The 13,437-nt window shown below is 38.8% G+C and overlaps 1 pseudogene across 1 annotated transcript; it reads right to left on the bottom strand.

Annotated features, from left to right (window-relative positions):
• Positions 1-12,892: 12,892 nt before the first annotated feature.
• LOC308505671 (cytochrome c-like) lies at positions 12,893-13,219 on the bottom strand (annotated as a pseudogene). The gene has a single exon. The product of its transcript is annotated as a cytochrome c-like (transcript).
• Between the last annotated feature and the right edge of the window lie 218 nt (positions 13,220-13,437).

Here is a 13,437-nt window from a genome sequence, read left to right as displayed (position 1 = left end):
TAACTTATTTAGCTTAATCTCAAAACTGTATAGAGGATTGTCAGCTCTGTGAACAGCCATCCAGAGATGAGAGTTGGGGACAGAATGATATTATGAGAGTTAACTATACCTTTGTGTATGATTGTCATTATCTTCCACTGGCACACAGATAAATGACAGTCAAGTATGAATTTTATATTTTAAGACTGTTAGCATTAAGAACAATATAGTAAGTAAACATGAAAGTCTATATCTCATTATGGTATTATTACTAATTTTGAATTATTATTAATGATAATAATAGAAAATATTGTATACAGGGTAAAGGTTGTTTGTTTGTTTGTTTTTAACCAAACCTGGAAATAAAAAAAATAATTAAATCACTGCATTAACTATGTGTTAATTTGCTAGGTTTTCCATAACAAAATACCATAGATTGGGTGGCTTAAACAACATAAATTTATTTTCTCACACTTCTGGAGTTTGGAAGTCCAAGATCAAGGTGCCGGCAAGGTTGGTTTTCCTTTAGGGCACTGTCTTTGGCTTGCAATGGCTGCCTTCGTATTATATCCTCATTTGGCCTTTTTTCTGTGCCTTCTTCTTGTGAGGTCACCAATCATATGAGATTAGGGCCTCCCCCTTGTGACCTCATTTAGCCTTAATTATCTCTTCCACTGCCTGCTCACCAAAAGTTAGGGCTTCAACATATGAATTTTAAAAGGACAAAGTTCAGTCTGTAATGGACTGTAAATAATCTAAATCATATTTTAAAAAATATTTTGGTCTGAACGTTAAGGGCATGTGAAGACATTACAAAATTGTTACCAGATGTCTGAAGCTCTGTTACCTGAAGCTTCCTCTCTGTCTAACAATCTCATCTTTCTTCAATAGGCATTGCTTTTATATTATATATTCAGAAATATTCAATCATATGAGTGATACCTGCTGTTTCTTATTTTCCATCAGAGATTAAGTTCATTCATTGCTCAGTGGGAACACTGAGTCAAAGAAAACAAATTTCCAAGAAGACAAGGAACGACCTGCAGGCAATACTAACCCTGCATTTAGAAACTGACAAGAAATGCTAAGCTGTTTTGAATGTGTGTGGAGTGAGGAGAGTGAATCATCTTTTAGAGATTATATTCCATAACAGTGTTTGCAAATCTAGACATGGGCAAGGGTCTCTTGTTGCTTTTTCAAAATGTATGAATAATAGCAAAACAATTTTATGGTGAACTTGGATGTGAGGTAAAGCTTTAATTACTGATTAAGATAGTTTACCTTAAGTATAGTGCGATTGGTCTTGTTTATTAAGGAATTAAAACTATAAGTACTCTTTGAAATCCACCTATGTCACCAACAATAATGAAAGCAATTATAACTTTTGGGATGCTCTGGGGTAAAAATGAAAGCCAACAAATCTGAAGGATTGCAAAAGGAGAGGTGCTATGGGACACACAAGCCAGCCGACATCTGTCCAATGTAATAATATCTGTCAAATGCATCTGGAGACTGGAAACTCAAACCAGGTATGTACATTGCTAAGAATCAAGTCTTGATATCTAACCTCAAGCCTAAAGTTGATATACGTATGCATTGTGGTCTCATTCTAGTCTTCATTTGTTATTGTCAAAAAACCACTGTGCAGTTCAGAATAATTTATTGCAGCTGGTGGTCTTCAGTCAGGAAAAGCTGGGAAAATAAATAGCAAGTGTTATGGGATATAGTAACTAACATTTTGGTTATATATAATGTTCATTTAGAGTCCACTCAAAATATTTGGAAGTATATCAGCCTTTAAATTTATACCTTACCTTCTCTGCCTGGCTTCCAAAATATTTCTAATTTTTAAAAAAACAAAACACAAAGAATTAATTCCTTCATAAATATACATGTTTTCTCATGCTTCCTGCAGTGGAAATGGTAGAAAAAGTAAGGAAAATCTAAAGAAGCAATGGGTGACAATTACAGAGACAAATCCTTGAAGATTCTATTTTTTCGCTTACAACATTTTTTTTTTAATGGGGGTGAGAAAGATAATGTGTCTTATTGATTTCTTCTGTTATTTTGTTTCGTATTATATGTTTCTTTCTTTTTTTAAGATTTTATTAAAAATATAGCTAACATATAATATTAGTTTCAGGGGTGCACCACAGTTATTCAACATTTATATACCTAAAGAAGTGATCACCATGGTAAGTCCAGCAACCATCTGACAATGTATCACACTATCACAATATTATTGACTATATTCCTTATGTTGTACATTACATTCCCATCAGTTATTGTTTTATACCTGAAAAATTGGACCTCTTATTCTCCTTTACCTTTTCTCTCCTTTTTAAAATTTTCAATTACAGTTAACATTCAATATTATTTTACCTTAAATTTCCAGTGTATAGCACACTGGTTAGACACTTATATAATTTAAGAAGTGATCCCCCTGACTAGTCTAGTACTAGCTTGGCAATATACATAGTTATCACCATATTATTGACTATATTCCCCATGCTTTACTTTACATCATTCCCATGACCATTTTATAACTACCAATTTGTACTTCTTAATCCCTTCACCTTTTCCACCCTGTCCCCCAACCCCTCTCATCTATTACCTCAATAAATCTAGTACCCATCGACACCATACGTAGTTATTACAATATTATTGACTATATTCTTTATGCTATGTCCTACATCCCCATAACTACTTTGTAACAATCAATTTGTACTTCTTAATCCCTTCCATTTTTTTACCCTCCAACGCCCCTCCCATCTGGCACCCATCAAAATGTTCTCTGTATCTATGAGTTTGTTTCTGCTTTGCTTGTTCATTTTGTTCTTGAAAACCATTTTGAAGAAATAATGACTGAAAACTTTCATAACCTGGAAAAGGAAATAGACATACCACTCCAGGAAGTGCAGAGAGTCCCCAAACAAGACGAACCCAAACAGTCCCACACCAAGACACATTATAATTAAAATGGCAAATGTTAAAGACAAAGAGTGAATCCTAAAAGCAGCAAGAGAAAAGCAAAATCACATCGCATCTGTCTTTCTCTGACTGACATACTCCACTCAGTGCAATACTCTCCAGGTCCATCCATGCTGCCACAGATGGCAAGAACCCATTATCTTCCATGGCCAAGCAATATCCCATTGTTTATATGTACCACGTCATTTTTATCCATTCTTCCATCGACAGATACCCAGCTGCCTCCACATCTTGGCCATTGTAAATAATGCTGCAATGAATATATGCATGCACACATCCCCATGATGTGCATTGGGTTTCTTTAGATAAGTATGCAGAAATGGGATTACTGGGTTCTTCTCTGTCTCTTGTTATAGCCTTAATTTTAAAGTCTATTTTGTCTGGTATAAGTATTGCTACCCACCTTTTTCTGTTGTGTGTTTTTATTTTCATGAATTATCTTTTTCCATTTTTTTTACATTCAGTGTATGTGTGTCTTTCAATCTGAAGTGAGTCTCTTGGAGGCAGGATATGTAAGTCTTGTTTACATATCCATTTAGCCACACTATGTTTTTTGATTGGAGTATTTAATCCATTCACATGGAAAGGAATTGTTGATAGATACACAACTATTGCCATTTTATTATTCAGAATTTTGAGGATTTTTCTTTCTTTTTTTTTTTTTTTTCTGGGTGTGAGGTTCTTAAAGAAGTCCCTTTAACATTTTTTGTAATACTGGTTTTGTGGTGATGAATTCGTTTAGTTTTTTCATGTCTGGGAAGATCTTTATCTGTCCCTTAATTTTAAATGATACCCTTTCTGGGTAGAGTGGGTCTCTTGATTGTAGATCCTTGCTTTTCATCACATTGCATATTTTATGCCAATGCCTTCTGGCTTGCAGTTTTCGCAGAGAAATCAGCTGACAATTTTATGAGAGCTCCCTTATATGTTACTAGTTGACTTTCTCTTGCTGCTTTTAGGACTCTCTCTTTGTCTTTAAACTTTGGCATTTTACTTATAATGTGTCTTGGTGTGGGCCTGTTTGGGTTCACCTTGTTTGGGACTCTGCACTTCCTGGACTTGTATGTCTATTTCCTTCACCAGGTTAGAAAAGTTTACAGTCATTATTTCTTCAAATAGGTTCTCAATCCTTTGCTCTTTGTCTTCTCTTTCTGGTACCTCTATGATGCAAATGTTGTTATGCTTGATGTTGTCCCAGAGGTCTCTTAATCTATCCTCATTTTAAGGGGATTATTTTTTGTTTTAGCAGTTTCAATTGGGTGTTTTCTGTTCCCTTGTTTTCCAAATTGAAAACTTGATCTCTGCTTCATCTAATCTGCTGGTGATTCCTACTAGTGCATTCCTTATTTCAGTTATTGTATTCTTCACTTCTGACGCGTTCATTTTTTATGGTTTCTATATCCTTTTTTATGCTTGCTGTCTCCTTGTTGAAGTTCTCACTACGTTTCTTGAGCAAATTTATAACCATTGTTTTGAACTCTGTATCTGGTAGGTTGTTTGACTCCATTTCATTTAGTTCTTTTTCAGAGTTTCTCCTCTTTTGTTTGGAATATATTTATTTGTTTTGTCATTTTTGGCTGCCTCTCTTTGTTTCTATGTATTAGGGAGATCTCCCTGAGGCAGGCTCTCAGGGAGTCACTAGAGTGGGAAGAGTTATAGGCACCAGATTACTGTAGACTCTGGTTTAGTGTCAGTGCTGAGCCTGGAGCTACTCTGCAAATGTCTCAGAGCACACTGATTGTAGTCATTGCCTGTCTGGGACTTGCAGACTCTTGATAGTTTTCCAAGAAATAGTACAATGTGATGGCTGCTTGCTGAGAAAAATGTCTGTAAATGCCTGTCATGTTGGAGATTTGGATGGGGTGGGGGTCTCAGTGTGTCAGCAGACTAGAGCAGTGGAGCTCACCAAACCAATTAGATTCACATTTGGCCATGTGAGGGAGAGCTCAACACAGGAAAGATGGCACCCACCTGCTGGCTGCATGACAGAAGGAAAAATGGCAACTGTCATCTAGCACTTGCCCTGAGCCACACACCTCAGTCTGTGCTCCATATGTCTCCAATGCCCTCTGAGTCACAGTCCCTTCGCCAGTGACCAGGCTGAGCGTTTTCAAGTGAGTGAGTTCGTGTGCAGGCCCTTTAAGAGGATGTCTGGGTTTCCTACAACCTTCCATCCCACCTGGATGGCCAGAATCTCGACTTTTTTTCACAGTCAGATGTAGAGGCTCCTATTCCCAGCAACACTATTCTAGGCTGGGGAGCCTGGTTTGGGAGCCTGGTGTCCCTTGCTTTTCTGGGGCTGTATCGATAAGTATTATCGATTGCTGTGCACAGACTTATTTTCAAGGCCTGATACGCAAGACACACCACCACAAGCCGAGATGAAGGGGTTAAAGAGTTTTATTACAGAGTGAAAATAAGTAAGACAAGACAGAGATTAGGGGAATATATTATTATACCACTAACAAGCAAGAAGTCAATTTATCATGCCACCTGGGCCCAGTCAATTAGAGTCATAGAAACAGCAACGGCCTTTCATCAGCATGACAAAATCTCAATCGAGTAAAGTTATCAGTACGGGCAAAACATCATGCGCAGAAACAGCACCGGTCCTTCATCAGCACGGGTGAAACACCTTGCAGCAGCCCAGGTGGCCTGGGAACAACAACTACTGCTGCCTGCCTCGGCTTTCTGGGGTTTTGAGGACTTTACTAACAACAGCGGCAAGGAGCCAATAAGCATACGTGTTAACAACACAAGGAACTGGTCTCGGATCTGGCTAGGAGCCGGGGCCAGTCCTTGGTATGAGATTAGATGTATCAGAGCTCGGCCCACCTGTACCAAGGCGAAGGCCAGGCTCCATATCCTGTACATATTTTCTTGGTCGTTGGGAGGGTAGCCAGTCCTTCCAAGGCCAAGCACGTATCCCAGCCACTGTGAGAGTTTACATCCCCAAATGTTCCCAGGCAGACCTTCATATATTCTATTCCTTACAGGGGCAAACCTCCACAGCCGAGATATCCCTCTTGATTCTCAACCACCACACAGAGATTTGGTGCCAGCTTGTTGCACATTTTTGCTTCTTCCACAAGTTTTAACGTGGCTCTTCTTTATATCCTTAGTTATAAAATTTCTGTTTAGCTAGACTTCAGATGGTTCTCTGGGTTGATTGTCCTATAATTTAGTTGTAATTTTAATGTATTTATTGAAGGAAACAGGCACAGTGTGTATCTACTCCACCATCTTGGAACTCCTTTTGATATTTTTTTCTTTGAAGTTTCTTTATGGCAGGGTTCATTTAGAACTACGTATTCTTACAGTGTCATAGTTTGGGAAAGCTAATTACCTTGCATTTATAAACTGGAAGCAGCAAAAGAAACAAAACCACTTGATAGTCAGAAAATACTGTATGAATCAATTGATTTTGTGATTGCAAGATGGTTCTTGAATGGGACTGTGAGGAGAAACTCAGACTCCTTGAAATCTCACTGTATTTTATGTTGTTTACGTTTTTGGTCCTTCCTGTGACGCAGTGAACCCAGAATCTTAGAATTTCTGAGTTGCAATTTCTCACTGTTTATAACTTTGAAACATTTAAGATTTATACAGTAAATTACCTCCTAGTAAAATAATCAGAACCTATTTGTTCTGAAATGGGTAATCAAACTCCAAAATATCAAGACTGTTTTTCCCCTTATTTATATACAGGATTATACTTCTTACCACAATAATAAAAATATTTAGTACTACTGAGAGGTCGTCTGGTTCAGGAGAACCCCAAAATATCTTAATGGTGAATACAATGAATGAATGCATGGCAAGGTCCCAAAGAAGTAAACATGAGTTTTGCTTTAAGAAAAGCTGACCTGGAAATTTATTTAGCATCTGTTAGGCTGGGAAAGAATTATCAGCAACTGATCTAAGAGGTGCCTGTGACTTATTTTGAACATAGTTGAGAGATTTCCCCCAGAAACCAGAAATCCAGAAATGTCATAGAATGCAGCTTCAAGCACAGTTCTTCCTGGATAGCTCTCTATTATTCAGAGTAAGTTATGTATAGAACTTAACTGTTGAACATGAAGGGAATTAAAATGTATCACCCCCAAATATGCCACTTTGGCATAAGGATTATTTTGATCTGAAGGCAATTGAGAATCAACAGATGCAGGAGAAGTTCTCTGCCCTCCCCTTAGCTGTCTAAAGCAGGGCATAAATTTCCCTTGTCTGCACTGAAACACATTTGCATAAGCAGGCTTTACTAAAATAATCCTTCACATTCATTAGTCCCCCCCCATATATTTCCTATTCACTTCCCCATGATTTATCATCTCTTGAAGCCAAATCTGCCTTTCTTTTGTTAAGATAGTATGTAAGTCCCAGATTCTTACTACTTTTAGAGTTTCACTTCTTTTCTGGGAACTCTGATGAATGCAAATATTAATAATAATTGTGTGTCTTTCTTCTGTTAAGCTCAAACAATGCCCAAGAGGGTAGAGGAAAAGTTTATCCTTCCCAACAAAGAGCAGCCTCTGGTAAATTAGAGTATAGGGAAACTATCAAAAAGACAACAGTCCTAGTTTGACATTTTCAATGATATTTATCAGAGTATTTAGTTGCACCTAAGTTTTCAAGAAGACAGGAAATACGATTAGCATTTTTGACTGCCCACTAATTGTTAATCATTGTGTTTCTAAATGTACTAAAACCTTCAAAGTAGGTCTTACTTTCCTTATTTACAAATGAGTAAATCAAAGTAAGTAACTTGCCCAAGCTTCTCCTCTACTTAGTTCATGCTCTTTCTACTGCATTTCACTGACTTCTTGTTGCAAGTATCTTAAGGGAGTGCCCTCTCTGTTCTGCGTGTCCAGCATAGGCGGAGGTGAGCATACTTTTGGTTCACAAAGTGTGTGAACATTGCTGTATACATTTTCCCCCTTTGGTCCACTTTATAATACGTTAAATGGGTGACTTGAGTGAGTTACTATTTCATGTTGAGCTTTTCCAGATTGTGACATACACATTTTGACTTAAATTATACTATTAAAGCTAAAATATTTCCAAGTCAAATTCCTTTAGAGTCTTCTCATGGTTTACATTTTGGTACCGTGAGTTTTTAATACAACCAAAAAAAAAAAAATCTTCAATCTGCTTTCATGTAAGAAGCTGAATGGCTTGTACTATAAATTTATACATCTGTTCACTCTGCGATTCCATGACTTTCTAGTGAATAATACATTAAGCTTGTCCAGTCTCCTTATGATTGCCAGATGAAACTAACGATGCTGTGTGCATTTTCGTTTTCCCTCTGATATTGAGAGATGTCCTGAACTCAACTCTTCCCTCCAGGAAAAAGTTCTGGCTGGTAAAATGAAAAATAAATGACACTCTTAGAAATTCACAATACTATCACACTGCCTTGTCACAGCCACCAAGCAACACCTGTCTGCCTGCCTTTTAGCTTTCTGTCACAGAGTATATCCAGTTCTTTCATGAATTACTTTTCCCTTGGAAAATGTTTCTTTATAGTGGTTGAAGACGTCAGGACATATGATTCTTAGGTACACTTCTGTGCATTGATTTCCATGCTAATCAATCTTAATTCTGGCATTTCACCTTGCAGCATATGCTTCTCTATCAGAAAAAGCTTGAATTATAGGAACATGCTTCGTAAAGATGACATAACACATAAAACCTCAGTTATTTAAATTTTATCCACATAGCTAAAAAAATATTTGGTCTACAAAATAATTTACTTTTGAATGCCTTTGAGAGCCAGTATTATTTGTTAATTTAGCTGTATCTTTGTGAGTCATTAAATTTAATGAAACTTGAGAGAAAAAATACTAACCAACATCAATCAAAAAAGACTGGCATTTCGTAATTCAGAATTTTCATTGTATCAAGGTATTCATTGTATTCGTATGTATCATTGTATTCATAGCTTGACTGAGCAGGTGAAGTGATGCTGGGGTAGGTTTGAAACCAAATCTAGGACCAAAGTCTCCCCTGGGGACATGTGCTGTGAGATAGCTCTGATTAATAGCACAGGCTCAATTGGAAAATAAAGGCCTGGGTTCTGGATTATGGGACTCAGTTACAGTTTAGGCCTTGGGAGTCTCCAAAATCACTCAGATATTGGAGTATCCTGACAATGAGCAGAACGGAAGGATAAGATGTCAGGATAAACATAATCAAAAGTGGGTCAGGCAGCATCTGCCTGACAAGAGGCAATTGCTTGTGTTTAGAGTATATCTCTATAGATGAAAAGCATGTAGTGTGTGTGTACGTGTTTGTGTCTGTGTGTATGTGATATGTAGTGTGTGTGATATGCATAGGCATGTATGAATATGGGGTGCATATATGTAAATGTGGTATGTGGTGTGCATGTGTTTGTGAGGGAGTCGTGTGTAGTATGCATATGTGTGTGGGGTGGTGATATGTGTATATAGTGTGTGGGGTGTGGCATGCATTTACATGTGGGTGACTGGTGTATGGAAGTGTGTGTGTAGAATGTCGTGCTTATGTATATGACTGGGTGGTGTGCATGTATGTGTGAGTGTGGGGGGTGTATGCATGTGTGAGGATATGTACATGAGGTGTGTGTATGTATGTGTGTGTGGGAGAATATCCACGTGACTCAGTTACTGCAGATTATTACAACATGGTACCACAGAGCCAACCATTGGGACTCAGGAAATAAGGAATTCCAGTGGAAATACATCCTAAATAAGATCAGCAAAAGAAAACAATTGAGGATTTAACACAGCAGTTGATTAGATACCCCAAGAATGGTTAGATTCAAACCTTCGCTAACAAAGATATGACTGTCTTCCCTATGTTGTACTCCACATCCCGTGATATACATACCAATACATTTAGTTATAGTTGATATTCAATATTGTTCTACTTCAGCTCTTCAGGTGTACAGCACATTGGTCAGGCATCTACACCGTCTATGACATGATCCCCCTGACAAGTTCATTGCCTATCTGGCATCTTACATGATATATACAACATTGTTGGTTATATTCCCCATACTGTATTAACTATTAATTTATATTTCTTTTTTCCCCCCAATTTTTTAAAAATTTATTTATTGGGGTGACAATTGTTAATGAAATTACATAATTTCAGGGGGGTGGGGGGAGATGAGGGTAATTTATATTTCCTAATGCCTTCACCTTTTTCATCCTGACCCCAACCCCATTCCCATTTATCATCCTGATGGATCTAGCACCTATCTGGCACAATACCTAGTGCCAGATATTATTATTACAATATTGTTATTGTATTGTAGTTATTACAATATTGTTGTAATAACATATTACAATATTGTTGACTATATTCCTTATACTATAACCTATGTCCCCATGACTACTGTATAACTCTCAGTTTGTTCTTAATCCCTTACCCTTTCACCCATCTTTAACCCCCCTCCCATCTTAAAGAAGTCCCTCTAAGAGTCCTTGTAATACTGGTTTGGTGGTGATGAACTCCTTCAGCTTTTTCTTATCTGGGAAGCTCCTTCAATTCTAAATGACAGCCTTTCTGAGTAGAGCAATCTTTGTTGTATGTCATTGCTTTTCACTAATTGGAATATTTCCTGCCACTCCCTTCTTGCCTGCAAAGTTTCTGTTGAGAAATCAGCTGACAGTCATATGGGGGGTTTCCTTGTAGGTAATTAACTGTTTTTCTCTTGCTGCTTTTAAGATTCTCTCATTGTATTTAACCTTTGCATTTTAATTATGATGTGTGTTGCTGTGGGCCTCTCTGGTTTTATCATGTTTGGGACGCTCTGTGTTTCCTAGGCTTGTATGTCCATTTCCATCAGCAAGTTAGGGAAGTTTTCTGTCATTATTTCCTAAAACAGGTTTTCAATTCCTTGCTCTCTCTCTTCTCCTTCTGATACCCCTATAATGCGAATATTGGTATGCTTGATATTGTACCGGAGGGCCCTTAAAGTCTCCTCAGTTTTTTGGATTCTTTTTTCTTTTTGCTCTTCTGGTTGGGTGTTTTTTGCTACCTTCTCTTCTACATTGCTGGTTGGATCCTCCACTTCCTCTAATCTACTGTTGATTCCCTGTAATATATTCTTTGTTTCCATTATTGTATCCTTTATTTCTCACTGGTTCTTTTTTTGTGATTTCCATCTCCATTTTTATGAGATCATTGAGCATTCCATAAACAGTGTTTGGAGCTCTGCATCTGATAGATTGCTTATCTCTGTTTTGCTTACTTCTTTTTCTGGAGCTCGGTTCTGTTCTTTCATTTGGCACATGTTTCTTTGTCTCCCTATTTTGGCTGCCTCACTGTGTTAGTTTATATGTATTAGATAGGGCTGCTATGTATTCTGGTCTTAGTAGAGTGGCCTTATGTAGCAGGTGTGCTGTAGGGTTCAGTGGCACAGTCTTTCTAGTCACCTAAGACCGGTGCTCCAGGTATGTCCCTTGTGTGGGCTGTGTGTGTCCTTCTCTTGTAGTTGAGCCTTGGTTGATAATTGTACATAAGTGTGAGGGACTGACCCTTGGGCTCCATGGCTCATTGGTTGTGAGGACTGGCCTTGACTACAGTGGAAGAGTTGTTGTGCAGGGGCTAATCATACAGAACAGGATCTGCCTCCGCAGGACTCTGGTGCCTGCCCAATCCGCCCCTTGGGTGTGTCGTACTTGGAGACAACTAGGTGATGCTCCAACTCATTTTGAAGCTGGCCATTTGGGGCGCCAGCCATAGGACCACCTTGGAGGGGATCCACTGTAGGTCTTCTTTAGCCACAGCCTGTACCCCATCTGGGGCACCCAGCGGGAGCCAGAAAGAAATCCACAGATGGCTGCCACCCATGCTATGCTTAGAAGCACCTTGAGAGACCAAACCGGGAACCAAGACTGGCTGCCACTAGTGCCCGCTTAAGTCTGCTCAGCGAGATATGCTAAGCCCGATGCTGCTTGTCTGGGTTCTATGAACCTTTGAGAGACCCTAAGAAAGTGCACCTTGAGCCAAGGTAAGCGGTCTGCATTAAAAAGCCAATAAAAGCAGCCTGGGTGTGCCCAAAATTTGGGCGGCGCTAGGTCTCAAATTGTCAGGGTGGGGCGAACGAAGGGCAGAGACTCAGAAATGGTGGCTGCCTCTTTTCCCAGGCTGGGAAGGGGGAGGGCTCAACAAAGAAACAATTGCCTCTTCCAGCTCCCCTGTACAGGAGAAAGCCACCTCTCCAACCCTGTCCCAAGCCAGACAACTCAGTTCCTTCCCATACGTTCCTGCTGCCTCTCCAGCTGCTGCCCCAGCACTGGAGCTCAGAGTAAGTGATTCCACTGGTGGGTAAGTACATGTGCAGACACTTATTTTTTAAGTGTTAAATATATTTTTATTTGTATTATATATAAACCAAACTAAAATGCCTTCCGTTACATAAAAGACAACGGTTTAGATACACGGGAATTTAATTAAATTGGCACTACCACCTTATCTTCAGCCCTTGCCTTTTAACAGGCTAATGAACACTTGAAACAGAATTGAGTCTGGCTGGTGTACAAATCAGTGAAGGGACTTCCTCAGTATTTAACATATTAATATAACCAGTTATACAAATCTAAATATAAAACTCCATTCCAAAACTATAGATTTGAAAATGGCATTTACCATCTCTGTGAAAAGTTGAACATGACTCATCACATCCAATGATAGCTTTAGAAGGGGGAAAACAATAATAGGACTGGCTGACCCAAAATTACCATCACGTTCAAAAAGCTGATCATATCCATTTAACCACAAGCCAATCTTATTTCAATTAGGACTGCCCAAAAGAAATGTAATATCAGCTATTCATGATCTGAATTCTGCTATATGAGATCAATTTAAATATGATACACATAAAAAATGTCATGAGACATTTCTGTATTGTAATAAATAAGGCAGTGGCCAACTATTACTCCTTAGTAGCCTTTTTGAGATACTCTATCAAGTCTGCCCTTTCTGCAGTCTTCTTAATGCCAGTGAAGATCATTTTTGTTCCAGGGATGTACTTCTTGGGATTCTCCAAATACTCCATCAAGGTGTCATCTCCTCAGGTGATACCTTTGTTCTTGTTGGCATTCGTGTAACAAAATCCAGGGGCCTGATCAGTCTTTTGCCCAAACAGACCATGGAGATTTGGCCTAGTCTTGTGCTTGCTTCCCTTTTCCACAGTATGACACTGGGCACACTTCTGCACAAAAATCTTCTTGCCTTTCTCAACATCACCCATTTTTAAATAGCTCTTTCATTGGACACAAAACACAGTCTCACACTCGCAAGCCGGACGTCCCGCTCTCTCCATGTGCAGACACTTTAACAGGAGCACCTGAGAGTGCAGCCGCACTCAGTCTCACTCAGTCACAATCTCTGTTTTCACAGTCAGAAATTACGGGGACTTGTCTCCCTGTCACTGGATCCCTGGGCTGGGGTGGTACTGGTGTCTCTCACTCCTTTATG

Source organism: Rhinolophus hipposideros (genome assembly GCF_964194185.1).
Source record: "Rhinolophus hipposideros genome assembly, chromosome: 12".
NCBI classification, from domain to species: Eukaryota; Metazoa; Chordata; class Mammalia; order Chiroptera; family Rhinolophidae; genus Rhinolophus; species Rhinolophus hipposideros.
Note: the sequence above shows the minus strand (reverse complement) of the source record. Positions and strands in the feature narration are given on the sequence as shown.